Source organism: Salvelinus fontinalis, chromosome 12 (assembly GCF_029448725.1).
Source record: "Salvelinus fontinalis isolate EN_2023a chromosome 12, ASM2944872v1, whole genome shotgun sequence".
Classification (NCBI taxonomy): Eukaryota; Metazoa; Chordata; class Actinopteri; order Salmoniformes; family Salmonidae; genus Salvelinus; species Salvelinus fontinalis.
The window spans coordinates 16892162-16905102 of NC_074676.1; the positions used below are offsets into that span (position 1 = coordinate 16892162).

Genomic DNA, 12941 nt, shown 5'->3' on the forward strand with positions numbered 1-12941 from the left:
TTTATTGGACGACAAAGGCTAACTACAGAGGTTGAGAGCTCCAAAACGATCCAATAGCAAACTCCCATCTGTACAGCAAAATAACGTTATTCTGGAGTAGTGCAGAAGTATCCTAGACATTATTGGAGGCTCCGGGAAGGATACAGTTGCCCGGTGCATCAATGGGATGAGAGTGTGCAAGAGACAGACAGTGATGCCCAAGTTACCTTTTATATTGATCTGAACAATGGGGATTTCATTCCCAGCACCATAAACAAGACGAGAGAGAGACAGCATGGTGGAGTCGAGGAAGAGTTAATAATCTTCCCCTTAGACAAAAGAAAGTGAGGAAGAAGATGAGCCAAGGGAAGAAAAATAGTTGTTGAAAGTGTGTGTCTCTATGACAAGAGGGGCCCAGACAAGCAGCAGCGGAGTAGGTCAACAATTAGCCAACGTGTACAAGCTTGGTGGCTCACAAATGTGACAGAGATAAGTGAGCAAGCACAATGTGGGAGTGGGCAGGTGTTTCCAAGCTTGACGGAGGGAGGGAGAGAGGGCGCCAGAGAAATACGAGCTCCTGAGAAAAGCCCAGTGGTCCTGAAGGCCCACTCTGTGTGTAATGTGAGAAAGGACAATGTCGACGACAGCAAACGGCCACATTTTCTCATGTCTTCTATATGCTGCCTAACTGTCGAGGCATTACAGGAGTTCCACTCTACAAGCTATTAACACAAATGTGATTTTACCTTACCCCTTCCGCTCCCTAAACCAATTCGTATTTGCACCATGTTTTTACCAAGTTTCAGAATGATGAAAATGGCAACTGGTCTCAGATCCCATTAAATTTAAGCAGAGGCGGGATAAAAGCCTGTTAATGCCATGAGAGTGCATCTTTTGAAATGCTTTGGGGGAAAATGAATTCAGTCACACAGGAGCAAATGTCGGATTATCCTGAGACACGCAACCAATCAAACCATTAATCCACCCCCACACTCAAAGAACAGTCAGGCCTGAGTCACCTAGCTAGTCATCAATAATGGCAGCTCTGTCTGTATGAATCTCATGTAATTTATACCTGAATAAAAACTCAATTTAGCTCTCCAGCAAAGGTAGGCACATAAAACATATTCCACACCCACACTGTTCCAAAAACGACAACACACCATGGATCAATGCATGTCAGAGATATAGAATCTCTCCTGGCTTGAGAGCATGTTCATGAGTTTGGGATTATTTCAACACCATCATTTACGAATTTCGTCCATTTTTTTTTTCATTGTCTTTTGTTTGGAGTGCTCCATGTGAGCAATGAGTGTGTGACTGGTTTCTCTGTCCTGATAACGTTGAAGGACCGTGCCTGAGCACACATAGAAGAGGGCCTACCTGGCCTGCTGTGCGCCAACATAGGAAAGTGCACATTTGGGGATGTCTGATTTCTGATCGTCTTAACTCATCACTTATAAGCTGAGCTTCTCAGTCGTTTTTTTCTTACCCTCACATAGTAAAAGTCAACGAAGTCTGTTTATCATGATCTGATGACCCCATATATCCAGTGAAAACGTTAAAAAAAAGAGCTGTCTGTCCCGAGCTCACTGGCACAGAAAACTCTGAGGGGCCAGGAATAGGCTAGTTGATACAATGTTACACTGCACCATTGATAGCTCAAGTCAAGACAGAGACGGGGAGGCAGACCGATGGAAAGAGAGATTGTGATTGAAAATGCAGGTTCTTTCATCAGGATATTTTCTACTATTTTTCTATGTATTATGTACGGTTTATTCATGTGTCCATTATGGCTGAGGCTGGTGCTCTCGCATTCGTAGAATTTTAGTAGAATTTTTACTTCATCATTTAAATTCGGATCTTTATGATTAACCATGTGACAATGATTTTGAGGAACAAAAACATGATTGAATTGAAACTCTTCCACAAAAATGCACATGTAAAAATATTCATAAATGACACACAGGTAGGTAGAAGTGGAAGGTTAAATTGTAAGCTTCCCCAAGCTTGAAACTCATGAGCGACCTATGGTCTTTACTATAACACCCAATTATATAATGCAGAAGTTGTTGCACACACAGGAGGTCCTGTGAAAAAAAACACGCCCACTGACAGAAATCATTCACTAGGCCTAATTTAACTCTCCCTACCACTAGTGTCTCAATTTTAAACTTCTCCCCCACTGACGGGGAAGGCTAAGGGGGGGAGGGGGGGGGGTATAAGGATTGAGGCTAGACAGAGAGGAAGAGGCTAAACGAGAGGGATAACTGGGTCCAAAATCGTTTTTCTCCAGCAGGTGTAAAAAAAAAAAAAAGTAATGGCGTGACTGTCAAATTTGGTTTATTTGATCTAATAGACGTTTCGTAATGATTAGGTTGAGTGTACTGATATAAGTAGGACACGTGACATCTGGGCAACTTTGAGAAAAAACACTTTGTATATCGGAGTTGTGCCTGGTCATCTGCTAAACTCTGTGTCAAACAACTGGTTAAGTCCTCTCAGCCATGATCATACCCAGATGGCATGGTGGTTGGCACACCATGGACCCTTTCCACTGACTACTCATTCATCTCATAAAGAAAGGCCTTTGAGCTGAACCAATGTACTGTGCAGGGCATCTGGTGTCACACACACACACCATTGTGACTGTCTGTAGTGACGGGTACATTTTCAGAATTGTTTTGTTACATGGACCACATCAAAACATCAAACACAAGACAAAAGTCATTAAAAGTGCCTTGGGTCGTGCATGTGAGGCTGTACTACCTCACAGGCTGACATTTATGCAACTCCGCCCATTCTTTCCCCTCAGCCAATCAACTTCAAATTGCAGATGGAGGGACAGCAAGAATCATTTTGAAATATTTCATGTGGTGGTGCCTAACTGATGGAGCTTTAAAAAAAGCACATTGCATCCAAAAACACTGAAATAAAAAACTATTTTCAAAGACTATTTCAAATGTATACATGCTGATATACACTGCGTGTACAAAACATTAGGAACAACTTCCTAATATTGAGTTGCACCCCCCTTTGCCCTCAGAACAGCCTCAATTCATCGGCACATGGACTCCACAATGTGTCGAAAGCGTTTCCCAGGGATACTGGCACATTCTTTGGGTGGTGGACCATTCTTGGTACACACAGGAAACTATTCATCGTGAAAAACCCAGCAGCGTTGCAGTTCTTGACACACTAAAACCAGTGCACCTGGCACCTACTCCGCTTAAAGGCATTTAAAAATTTTGCCTTGCCATTCACCCTCTGAATGGCACACATATGTCTCAAGGCTTAAAAGTCCTTCAAAACCTGTCTTCCCCCTTCATCTACACTGATTGAAGTGGATTTAACAGACCACATCAAATAAGGTATCACAGCTTTCACCTGGATTCACCTGGTCAGTCTATGTCATGTAATGTTTTCTACACTCAGTGTAGATTAACTAGCTGCTTTGCTGGTTAGTTATATATTTTCAAATGAGCTAACTTAGTTTGCTAGCTGCATATGGCTGGTATTTGGATGTTTTTTCATGCAGCAAGAACAGCTACAACTGTTAAACTTCTTAGCTACCTATTTTCTCTGAAGCAATGTTCTAATCGCAAGCTGCAATTTACCAGGCTGGTTAGATAGTAGGGTTGGGCGGTATCCAGATTTTCACATCTTCATTCCGTCCTTCTCTCACTCCGGGATTTGCAGTATTACCGGCTAAGTACACAAGAGGGTGCCAAAAACGCAAAACAAAAGCCCATTGGGCTCCATTACCAGAATGTTAACTAAATTAGCACAAGTAATAGCGAACCTCCATGGAACCTGCTAGCAAAATATGCTAACGAGTGCTAAGACAGGCAATCCTGCACATAAAAGTATACATATATATGTAGGAGCTATCGAATGTCATTTTTGGTGAGTTTGGACATTTACAAGCAAATGTGAACGAGAGACATTGTGCAAATGAACAGTACTGGCTCTGGAGGAGCATGTGTACAAGCTGTCTCTGTGTGGAGTCTAGAGTCGATAGAGCAACGGGCCTGCCGGCTCTGCTCGGAGAAGATGGGAGAAGAGCAGAGAGCAGATGGGCCAAGAACGGAGAGGAGAAAAAAACGCAAGGAAATCAAAAGATAGCAGTGGCATCTGTACAGATAACTCATCCAAAGGGTTTTGTAAAACTGCCTCATTGTAATTTCTGCTCGGCATCACACTAATTTTGTGCTTCAATTGCATTTCTCCACTCAGATGAGAATTGACGGACAGGTATTTTATCAGTAGACAGCGCTCTAATTTATGTGTAGCTACGTTTGTCTGGTAAAATGCAAGATTAACTTGAAAAAAAAAAACATTAGGATATGTAGCTGGCTACATTCTATGATGAACAGAAATATGATGGCCATGCATAGGTTTAGCAAAAAAATACCTTGATTTTTCATTATAAGCTAATTTAGCCTACTCGTGTGGCTGTCAGTCAAATAGCATTGCACTTCTGTTGTCATCTGATGAAAACGAAGCTATTTTCTGCCGAATGTGTAGCACTAATGTATTTTCTGTGATGGAAAACTAGAGTTGCACGTCCCTGATCACTCTATTGAAGTAAAAAAAAAACACTTGACTTTCAATATAAAATGCGACCCGTCAATACCCAGCTGGACCCTGCTCCTGCTTTCTCCAGTTGTGCTATTTACAAACAAACACGTGGTTGGCTTAACTTTTCTGGGGAACTACAGTAAGCTTCATAATGTAAAATAATGTGACAGGTGAAATGAAGAACGTGATCTGCTTAATCTAACATATTGCACAAGTCGACTGCAGGTATTTACTTAAGTAGCTACAAATTTGAATATCAAAGAAATAGTTTCAATGGTATTCACGGTATTGAAAACCAATCCGTGGCTATTTCTATATACCACAGTATATGGTATATACCCCAAGCCTATTTGATAGATATAATTGCATTTAATTAACACAATGCAGGCTCCTCCCAGGCTGGTCAGTCTACTTAGAAACCTTACCAAGGCTGGTGGGCCTCAAAGCTAGCAGTTTCACCCGAAACCTCAGAGGCTGATCTTTGTGCAAGGCTCCTCGGAGGCTGATGAGAGTAAATCGACATGAAAAGGTTCCTTGCAGGCTGGTCAGTGTAAATAGCAGCCTCGGTGGCTAGTTTATATTAAGCTTCCTCCAGGGCTGGTCAGTGCAAATAGGGGCCTCGTGGGTGGACTATAATAAAGCATTCTCGCAAGCTCGTCAGTGTTAATAGGAGCTTTTCTGGCCCATAAATAACGATGGCTCTTCTTTTTTTAAAGCACTGATTGTTCTATAAATGAACAAAAAAGTAAACGCAACATGCAACAATTTCAACGATTTTACTGAGTTATAGTTCATATAAGGAAATCATTCGATTTGAATTTAAATAAATTCATTAGGCTCTAATGGATTTCAGATCACTGATTAGGTGCGCAGCCATGGGTGAGCCTGGAAGGGAATAGGCCCACCTCACTGGGGAGCCATGCACAGCCAATCAAAATTCGCCCGCCCCCCCAGGAAGATCCCGCGTCGGATGTGGAGGTCCTGGGCTGGCATGGTTACACGTGGTCAGCGGTTGTGAGGCTGATTGGATGTACTGCCAAATTCTCTAAAGCAAAATTGGAGGCGGCTTATGGTAAAGAAATGTACATTCAAGTCTCTGGCAACAGCTCCGTTAGACATTCCTGCAGTCAGCATGACAGTTACATGCTCCCTCACTTGAGACATCTGTGGCATTGTGTTGTGACAAAACTTCACATTTGAGTGTGGCCTTCATTGTTCCCAGCACAAAGTGCACCTGTGTAACAACCATGTGGTTTCATCAACTTCTTGATATGCCACACCTGTCAGGTGGATAGATTATCTTGACAAAGGAGAAATGCTCACAAACAGGGACGTAAACAAACTTATGCACAAAATTTGAAAGAAATAAGCTTTTGTGTGTAACATTTCTGGGATGTTTTATTTCAGCTCATGAAACATGGGACCAACACTTTACATGTTGCGTTTATATTTTTGTTCGGTGTAAAACCAGGTATAAACAGACACATTGTGATCGGATTGTGATCAGACCTTGTAAGTGTAAACAGAGAAGATTTTGCCAATCAGGTCAAGATAAGGACGAAGAATGCATGTTAACGGCAGGTATAAACAGAGCTTCTGAAAGTTGCACATATTTCAGAGCAAAAACCATGTCATGAGGTTGAAGGAATTATCCATAGAGCTCCAAGACAGGATTGTCGAGGCACTGATCTGGAGAAGGGTACTAAAAAAATTACTGCAGCATTGAAGGTCCCCGAGAACACAGTGGCCTCCAATTTTAAAATGGAAGACCCTTCCTAGAGCTGGTCAACCGGCCAAACTGAGCAATCGGTGGCAGAAGGGAGCTTGCTAAAAGGCACCTATAGGACTCTCAGAACATCAGGAACAAGATTCGCTGGTCTGATGAAACCATTGTCTGAATGCCAAGCGTCACATCTGGAGTAAATCTGGAACCATCCCTACGGTGAAGCAGGGTAGTTGCAGCTTCATGCTATGTGGATGTTTTTCAGCGGCAGGGACTGGGAGACTAGTCAGGATCGAGAGAAAGATGAACAAAGGAAAGTGCAGAGAGATCCTTGATGAAAACCTGCTCCAGAGTGTTCAGGACCACAGACTGGGGCGATGGTTAACCTTCCAACAGGACAACAACCCTAAGCACACAGCCAAGACAACGCAGCTGTGGCTTCGGGAAAAGTCTCTGAATGTCCTTGAGTGGCCCAGCCAGAGCACGGACTTGATCCTGATCATACATCTCTGGAACGACCTGAAAATAGCTGTGCAGCGACGCTCCTCTTCCAACCTGACGGAGCGTGAAAGGATCTGCAGAGAAGAATTGGAGAAACTCCCCAAATACAGGTGTGCCAAGCTTGTAGCGTCATACCCAAGAAGTCTCAAGGCTGTAATCGCTGCCAAAGGTGCTTCTACAAAGTACTGAGTAAAGGGCCTGAATACTTACATAAATGTAATAATTCCGGGGGGTTTTCTCAAAACTTCTTCCATTTAAAAATGGAGGCCACTGTGTTCTTGGGGACCTTCAATGCTGCAGTAATTTTTTGGTACCCTTCTCCAGATCTGTGCTTTGACAAAGTCCTGTCTCGGATAAGATAATTCCTTCAACCTCACGGCATGGTTTTTGCTCTGAATACGTACAACTTTCAGAAGCTGTTTATACCTGCCGTTAAACATGCATCCTTTGTCCTGATCTTGACCTGATTTGCAAAATGTTCACACACAAAAAAAAATGTTTTTTCTTTGTTATTATGGGGTATTGTGTAGATTGATGAGGGGAAAAAATAATTTAATCCGTGTTAGAATAAGAGGTCTGAATACTTCTTGAATGCTAGTCAGCTTTGAGTCAAGTACCATTGGTATATGCGCATCAGTGTTAAGGTCAATTCCACAAATTCAATTCTAATTGAATTCTCTCTCCTTGTAAATTCAACATATAAAATTTCATTTCATTTGAATTTCAATGTTAGGTCAACTCCAAGAATTCAATTCCCAATTCAATATTATCCCCAACAAAACCACTAATTCCAATTTGAATTCAATCTCAGGCTTTCAGGCGGATCATGTCACTGTTTAGACAGAATAACTCAACAGGCCTGAGCTAGACTAAGAAAAATAGACAATGAATGTAGGGTGTTCCAGAAAGAGTGGACATCGAAATATTTATTTATTGAGGTATCAGGGAAAGCTGTGTGCTTAGTGTGCAAAGAGAGCATCGCTGTCTTGAAAGACTACAACTTGTCCCGACACTTCCAGACAAGGCATGCAGAGAAATATAGGAATGTCTTCTGAGCAGAGTGCATCGAACGAGTTGCTTTCTCAGTCGCAAAAGCAGCAAGGACTTTTCACAAAACTGCATTCAGCAATCGACGGAATTGCGAGAGCTAGCTATGTACTGTCCCACAAAATTGCTAAACATAAGCCATTCGCTGAGGGTGAATTCATTAAAGAATGTTAAAATCAACTCTGCAGCAATACTTTGCCCCGACAAGAAAGAGCTGTTTGAAAATGTTTCCCTGTCAAGACAAACAGTGACACGGCGTGTTGAGGACATCACAGAGAATATGGAACAACAGTTGAAAGACAAGGTAAAGGATTTCACCTATTTCTCCCTGGCCCTGGATGAGAGTAGTGATGCAAGTGACACAGCACAGTTGTTGATATTCTTATGAGGCATAACCCCAGACTTTGAAATTACAGAGGAGCTTGCTTCAGTGCAGTCAATGAAGAGCCCAACCACAGGGAAAGATTTATTGGAGGTGGTCAATAAGTGTGTGGCGAAGCTGGGACTGAGTTTTATAAAATGATCCAGTTTGACCACTGATGGGTGCCCAAACTTGACTGGAAAAAACATTGGCCTTTTGAAAAGGATACAAGATCTGAGCTGAAACCAGATCAGAAAATGTTTTTCCTGCATTGAATTATTCATCAGGAGGTGCTCTGTAAATGTGCCCTGAAAATGAGCCATGTTGTGGACACAGTCACTAAAGTGGTAAACTTCATAAGAGCTAAATCTTAAAAACCACCGGCAGTTTGTCTCACTGTTGGAAGAGAGTCGGGCCATGCAGATCTCCCCTACCACACAAACGTGAGATGACTTTGAGGAAGGTGATTAAAAAAGGAGTGGGACCTGATGTTGGAGATTTCATTTGCAAAAACTCAGCAAGGAAAATGTGGATTTCCCTCAACTGCAAGATAAAATAAAGTTGGCTGATTTTGCCTTCACCGTGGACATCATGGCCCTCATGAATGAACTGAATTCCAAACTACAAGAGAAGGGCCTTTTTGCACATCAGATGTACAGCCTTGTCAAAGCCTTCAAGGGAAAATTACTCCTCCTGACCCGCCAAGTAGAAGCCAACAATCACCCACTTTCTGACACCACTAGTCTGTTCCCTATCAGATGACCAGCGGGAGAAGTATACGTCGCTGCTGCGTGCTTTGAACGGTGAGTTCTCGTCATTTGAGGATTTGAAAGTGTTGGGAAATGGCATGCTGTTGGTTTCCTCTCCTTTCACCTTCAATGTGGATAACATTCCCACTGACCTGCAACTTGAGCTTATCAATCTTCAGTCTGATGCAGTGATTGGAGAACTATTCAAAACAATGTCACTGACGAGGTTCTATGCATCTCTCGATGAACAAAACTTTCAGAAGATTAAGAGTCATGCTCAGAAGATGTTTGTACTGTTTGGGTCAACCTACGTATGTGATCAGACATTTTTCAGTGATGAAATATAACAAGTCAAGGCACAGATAATCTCTGACTGACTCTCACCTTCCAGCAATCCTGCGCATAGTGACGTCAGAAACTATACCTGACTTCACTGCTCTAGTCAATGCCCATCAGAAACTTCACACTGATTTAAACAACTCAATGTAATGTAGAGCTCTCTCTCGTGTTTTTGTGCATACACCCATTAACAAGAGTTTTGTCCGTGGTGCTGAATGTACAGTGTACTTCTCCCTCCATGTAGTTCATTGCATTTAATAATGAAAATACCTACCAAAAGGAGAACATGGATGTGGTTTATTTCTGTGCATGTTAAAAAAAGTAAAATAAGTAGCATATCTGGACAGATTTACAGTAGGTATACAGTTGAAGTCGGTAGTTTACATACACCTTAGCCAAAGACATTTTTCACAATTCCTGACATTTAATCCTAGTAAGAACTCCCTGTTTTAGGTCAGTTAGGATCACCACTTTATTTTAATTACGTGAAATGTCAGAATAATAGTAGAGAATTATTTATTTCAGCTTTTGTTTCTTTCATCACATTCCCAGTGGGTCAGAAGTTTACATACACTCAATTAGTATTTGGTAGCATTGCCTTTAAATTGTTTTACTTGGGTCAAACGTTTTGTGTTGCCTTCCACAAGCTTCCCACAATAAGTTGGGTGAATTTTGGCCCGTTCCTCCTGACAGAGCCGATGTAACCGAGTCAGGTTTGTAGGCCTCCTTGCTCGCACACGCCTTTTCAGTTCTGCCAACAAATTGTCTATAAGATTGAGGTCAGGGCTTTGTGATGGCCACTCCAATACCTTGACTTTGTTATCCTTAAGCCATTTTGCCACAACTTTGGAAGTATGCTTGGGGCCATTGTCCATTTGGAAGACCCATTTACGACCAAGCTTCAACTTCCTGACTGACGTCTTGAGATATTGCTTCAATATATCCACATCATTTCCCTACCTCATGATGCCATCTATTTTGTGAAGTGCACCAATCCCTCCTGCAGCAAAGCACCCCCACAACATGATGCTGCCACCCCCGTGCTTCACAGTTGGGATGGTGTTCTTCGCCTTGCAAGCATCCCCCTTTTTCCTCCAAACATAACGATGGTGATCATGGCCAAACAGTTCTATTTTTATTTCATCAGACCAGAGGACATTTCTCCAAAAAGTACAATCTTTGTCCCCATGTGCAGTTGCAAACCGTAGTCTGGCTTTTTTATGGCGGTTTTGTAGCAGTGAATTCTTCCTTGCTGAGCGGCCTTTGTTATGTGGATATAGGACTCATTTTACTGTGGATATAGATACTTTGTACCTGTTTCCTCCAGCATCTTCACAAGGTCTTTTGCTGTTGTTCTGGGATTGATTTGCACTTTTCGCACCAAAGTACATTCATCTCTAGGAGACAGAACGCGTCTCCTTCCTGAGCGGTATGATGGCTGCGTGGTCCCATGGTGTTTATACTTGCAAACTATTGTTTGTACAGGTGAACGTGGTACCTTCAGGCGTTTGGAAATTGCTCCCAAGGATGAACCAGACTTGTGGAGGTCTACAATTTTTTTTCCTGGGGTCTTGGCTGATTTCTTTTGATTTTCCCATGATGTCAAGTAAAGAGGCACTGAGTTTGAAGGTAGGCCTTGAAATACATCCACAGGTACACCTCCAATTGACTCAAATTATGTCAATTAGCCTATCAGAAGCTTCTAAAGCCATAACAATTTTCTGGAATTTTCCAAGCTGTTTAAAGGCACAGTCAACTTAGTGTATGTTAACTTCTGACCCACTGGAACTGTGATACAGTGAATTATAAGTGAAATAATCTGTCTGTAAACAGTTGTTGGAAAAATTACTTGTGTCATGCACAAAGTAGATGTCCTAACCGACTTGCCAAAACTGTAGTTTGTTAACAAGTTTGGAGTGCGACTGAGGTTGTGGACAGGTGTCTTTCATACTGATAACAAGTTCAAACAGGTGCCATTAATACAGGTAACGAGTGGAGGACAGAGGAGCCTCTTAAAGAAGTTACAGGTCTGTGAGAGCCAGAAATCTTGCTTGTTTGTAGGTGACCAAATACTTATTTTCCACCATAATTTGCAAATAAATTCATAATAAATCCTACAATGTGATTTTCTGGATTTTTTCTTCTCATTTTGTCTGTCATAGTTGAAGTGTACCTATGATGAAAATTACAGGCCTCTCTCATCTTTTTAAGTGGGAGAACTTGCACAATTGGTGGCTGACTAAATACTTTTTTGCCCCACTATGTATGTATGTATGTATGTATGTATGTATGTATGTATGTATGTATGTATGTATGTATGTATGTATGTATGTATTCGCCTCACTCAGAGAAATAAGTAATACTGCTCGGTTTTACACAGTCAAATGTAACAAATAACTAAATTTTTAATAAACTGTACAAATGATACATTTGTGACATCTATATTATAATTGTTTTAATAAATAAATTCAATACAGTAATATGAGATCTGTATGCAAAACATTGACATTTTAGTCATTTATCAGGTGTGCTTATCCAGAGCGACATCACAGAAGTACACTGTGCATTCATCTTAAGATAGCTAGGTGAGTCAACCACATATCACCGTCAAATATACAGCATATGGATATTATCCGCTCGTGTCTTTTTACTTTCGGTTTTGTACACTGGCTTCAAAACTAAATTTTCGGTTATTGCAAAGCCATTTCACAGCTGTTTAGATCATACAATGATTCTCATTTGGTCACAAACTGAAATTAGGTGAACATTATCGAATTTTAGCAACCAGATAATGGCAGAGGAATTTCTACATATTGCGCCTAGGAATTTTCTATTCTCCGTCTGCTTAGCTAACTTTTGTTTCAACCCTGACTTTGTATTAAAAATGTGACTGATACAACTCTGATGTACCCATTGATCGATTTATTAGTTAATTGATTAATGACACTTGCTTAGACAGCACCGCCCAAGAGGAAATGGCCAGAACCCACCAATGCAAGACCTTATATTTGAGATTTACATCTGCCTTCCCCCAACACTGACATTATCTCTGTCTAAACACTGGTCCTGTCAATGACCCACATGCAAAGGTAACACAGGAAGCTGTGTCACAACAGCTGTGCAAGTGTGAACAGACAGCACTTCCTGTGATTGTCTTCAGTGAATGGGGGGTTTCAAACAGAAAGCAGTCATCCCATATAAAACTGGACTACTGTTCAGAAAAATAGTAAAAAAGTGATTACCATCACATCAGACTTATCAAAAGATAATATAAAAAAGACAACTACAGCCAAATTTGTCAGACCTTTATTAAAAAAAAACAATTGGGTGTGAATGGTAAAATAGCGTAACTGTTAAAGGGAAGCGACAGCACCCTCTCAGCAGCGTATTCAGGGAGACACCATGGCAACGTGTCGCCTCCCGCAGAGGTTCTGCAGGTGTCTCATCAACACCACAGGACCAGTGTTAATTTCTGTACCTGAGCAAGGAGACTGACAAGTGTGTAGGAAGTTCACTGACTGAAGTGTGACTGGTTGTGTATTTGAGGGAAAGGTAATGTATATGTGTAAGAGAAAGTTCTCAAGCTCTTTCCCAGGCAACCGTTCCAATCAGTAAACCACAACACGGAGAACCACAAAAAGACTGTACACCTGCACAACAT

General features: G+C 41.5%; 1 protein-coding gene across 4 annotated transcripts in view; it reads right to left on the reverse strand.

The window, feature by feature from the left end:
- The window catches only part of LOC129866900 (casein kinase I-like), a 62950-nt gene that overhangs the window by 20648 nt on the left and 29361 nt on the right, over positions 1-12941 (reverse strand). The gene's annotated exons all lie outside the window — the stretch shown is intronic.